Source organism: Myotis brandtii, unplaced genomic scaffold, assembly GCF_000412655.1.
Source record: "Myotis brandtii unplaced genomic scaffold, ASM41265v1 scaffold17, whole genome shotgun sequence".
Taxonomy (NCBI): domain Eukaryota; kingdom Metazoa; phylum Chordata; class Mammalia; order Chiroptera; family Vespertilionidae; genus Myotis; species Myotis brandtii.
Genome location: NW_005356259.1, coordinates 3364047 through 3367840, shown reverse-complemented (window position 1 = coordinate 3367840; position 3794 = coordinate 3364047). Strand labels below are relative to the sequence as shown.

The window sequence follows — 3794 nt, the reverse complement described above, 5'->3', positions numbered from 1 at the left end:
AGGAAGGAAGGAAGGAAGGGAGGAAGGAAGGAAGGAAGGAAGGAAGGAAGGAAGGAAGGAAGGAAGGAAGGGAGGAAGGAAGGAAGGAAGGAAGGAAGGAAGGAAGGAAGGAAGGAAGGGAGATTCATTTTAAAAAGTCATCTTGTGATTGTGGGGGCTGTCAAGTCCAAACTCTGTAGAGCAGATGATAGGCTGGAAATTCAGGGAAGAGTTGATGGATGTTGAAGTCTTGAGTTTGAAATCTGCAGCCTGGAACTCAGGCAGGTTTGTTTCAGTCTCAAAAGTAGAATTGCTTCTTCTTTGGGAAAGCTCAGTTTTTGTTCTTAAGGTTTTAAACTTATTAGATGAGGCCCACCCACATTATAGACTTTACTCAAAGTCTACTTACTTAAATGCTTATCATACCTGAAAAAAATACTTTTGTGGCAATATCTATACAGGTGTTTGACCAAACAACTGGGCAACATAGCCTAGCCAAGGTGACACGTAAAATGAACCATCATAGTAGGAAATGCATCATGATGTTAATAATTACCTCTAAAGTGTGGATAGTTTCTGTGTATTTCAAACTTTCTACATTAACCATGTACTATTAGAAGAAAAAAAGAAAGAGAAGATCATCGTTTGGGAGAGACAGCATAAGAAAGCCCTTAGGAAGTTTTTGAATCACCTCTTACTGTGGACTTCTCCTTGCAGGGAAATATTAAATGTTGTAGGTTCCGTTCCAGAGCACCACAATAGAGTGAATATCGCCATAAAGCAAGTCACACAAATTTTTGGTTTCCCAGCATATAAAAATTATGTTTATACTATACTGTAGTCTATTAAGTATACAATAGTATTATGTCTCAAAAAATTACATGCCTTAATTTTTAAAAACTTTATTTCTAAAAAATGTTGATCATCATCTGAATATTCAGTGAAGTGTCATATTTTTTGCTGGTGGAGGGTCTTGCCTCAATATTGATGGCTGGGGACTGATCAGGGTGGTAGTTACCAAAGTTTGAGGTGGCTTTGGCAATTTCTTAAAACAGGACAATAAAGTTAGCTTCATTGATTGACTCCCTTTTATTAGTGATTTCTTTGGAGCATGAAATGTTGTTTGATAGCATTTTACCCACAGTAAAATATCTTTCAAAACTGGAGTCAGTCTTCTCAAACCCTGCCACTGCTTTATCAACAAGGTTTATGCAATATTCTAAATCTTTGGTTGTCATGTCAACAACCTTCACAGGATTTTCTCCAGGAGTAGATTCCACCTCAAGAAACCACTTTCTTTGCTTATCTATAAGAAGCCACCCCTTGCCCTGGCCAGTGTCTCAGTGGTTAGAGGATCAGGGTTTGATCCCCAGTCAAGAGAGCGTACCTGGGTTACTCTCACATTGATGTTTCTCTATTTCTCTTTCTCTCTCACTCTCCCTTCCTCTCTCTAAAAATAAAACAAAACAACAACAAATAAAGTCTGGGAAAGAGTACAGAATTTGGCAATAGACCAGATTGAAAATTATTCCAAGTCAAAGGTAAAGTACAAGCAAAGGCTAAGCAGTGGTAGCACTGGGCTTGACTGAAGTGGCAAGATCACCCTTGGGATAAATAAGAAAAATTTAGTAGGTAAGGAGAAAGGGAAAACTAATGGAAGACCCCGTAGGCAAGAATGAGGTATTTTGTATTATACTGCCATGGATTCTTTTTCTTGGGGGGGGGGTATGTTTTTTATTGTTGTTAATCCTCACCTGAGAATATTTTTCCATTGACCTTTAGAGAAAGTGAAAGGGAGGGAGAGAGACAGAGAGAGAGAAACATTGATGTGAAAGAGACACATCGATTGGTTGCCTCTCAATGCACCCAACCAGGGCCAGGGATTGAGCCTGCAACCAAGGTACGTGCCCTTGACTAGAATGGAACCTGGGATCCTTCAGTCCGTGAGTCGATTCTCTATCCACTGAGCCAAACTGGCTAGGGCCTGCCATGAATTCCTAAATAATTTTTCCATAAGTACTCCCAGAAAGAAGTCCAGGGGAGATTCATGAACATTAGAAACCTGGAGAACAGAGGAGGAGGGAAAAATGCTGGGCTTGGAGTCAGTCAGCAGAGCTGGGTTTGAGATTGTCTTTGCCTCTTTCTCACGTATCACAAAAGGAAACTCAACCTCTCTTATGCTTAGTTTCCTCATCTATAAAATGGGTATGATAATACCTATTTTAGGCGATTCTATATAAAAATGATTAGCTAGCACAGTGTCTGGCATGCATGTTGGGTACCAGTTGTCCTGTAACTGTTCTGGGTGCATTGTGCTCCTACAGAAAAATAAAGATTTAAGCACTAGAGATAGAGGGCCTTGAGAAATCATTCTAACACATCCCTCACATTGTAAAATAAAGAAATGGTATTCAGAGGCATTGTGTGGTTTGAGAACATGTTCCTTATCTATTCATCACCATGTAGTCCCCAGTGTTGGACATAGCGTCAAACAAAGTGGGTGCTCTATAAGTGCTGAATGAATGAAGGAATGGTCTTGAGTCACACTGCTGGTGGCTGAGCCAGGGCTAGAGGCCACCTCTCCCCATTAAGACACACAACTCCAGGGATGGGAACAGTCATGTTTCACAAAGCTTCTCTAAGTTCCTCCCCTTTATCTCAGACCCTAGTCCATTACCCTAGCACTAGTATCTCCAATAATGGCTTCCCCTAAACAAACAACTTTGTCTCTTGCTGGAAACATGTTCCTAACAAGGTTTCCTGAACAAGGCCGGGAGAGTGATGATAGCGGTAATCAGCCACAGCGTAGCGATTCCTTGCAATGCAGCCAAAAATTTGGTGCTATCAACCCATAAGATTGTATCCAGAAAAGGGGGTCAGGGAGACCTCTGAGAAACAGCTTTTTAGTTTTGTCCTGGCTTAGGATGTCTAGTTTTCTACACAGTTTATTTTAGGATATCCAAAAAGATGCTTGGCTGATATTTTATGACTCAAATATTCCTGCCAGAATCTTCGAGCCAACCAACTATTAGTTGTCCTTACTCTTCACTGAAATAATAGGGTATAAGCCTGAAATTAAAAATTCCTCTCTAAGGGAAAAAACAAAATATTTTGCCATGTTAAAATAGCAGACCTTGCCACAGTTGATATCTGTATAGAATTCTTACAAAACTTGGATGTGATCCCTCTTTGTTTCGTTGTGAGGTGATTTTATGGCTTCAATTTTGACACCAACTGGAGCCCTGCCACTCTGCTCTTTGCTGGTTAAGCTCCCATTGGTTAAGAAGTTGGGCAAATTGGCCACATCAGTGGTGTTCCAATGTCAGGTCCCAGCAGACAGCTACGGCTCCTGATGGGGGCAGAGAAGCTTTGGTGATCACAGGAAAATTCTCTCCATCTCCCTCTGGTGGGTCTCAACCCATCAGCACGACAGCACAAAAAAGGAGTTGTAAGTGATCCATACAATGAAGACCAAAGTGCTGAGCACCCAGGAGTATCTCAGGTCCCTCTTTGCCACTCGAAGGTAATGAAAAGAAGGAAGGGACTTACCTCAGTGAGGGTAACAACTCACCAAGCTTCCATTTTCTACTCCTTTCATACAACATTGTCTCTGAACCAATTAGCTCAGCAGCACAGAAAAGATATATCTACACTAATAAAAGAGAAACATGGTAATTGGCGTACGACCGCTACCCTTTTCATTGGCTAATCAGTGAGTATATGCAAATTAACTGTCAGCCAAGATGGCAGCCAGCAGCCAGGCACTGAAGCGAGCAGGGAGGCTTGCTTGCTGCAGACTCCAACGTTCCCCGCCT

The 3794-nt window shown here is 41.5% G+C and overlaps 2 protein-coding genes across 2 annotated transcripts in view; one reads left to right on the top strand and one right to left on the bottom strand.

Annotated features, from left to right (window-relative positions):
* FBXL13 (F-box and leucine-rich repeat protein 13) overlaps window positions 1-3794 on the bottom strand; it is a 156339-nt gene that overhangs the window by 58201 nt on the left and 94344 nt on the right. The gene's annotated exons all lie outside the window — the stretch shown is intronic.
* The window catches only part of LRRC17 (leucine rich repeat containing 17), a 51806-nt gene that overhangs the window by 941 nt on the left and 47071 nt on the right, over window positions 1-3794 (top strand). The window lies entirely within an intron of this gene.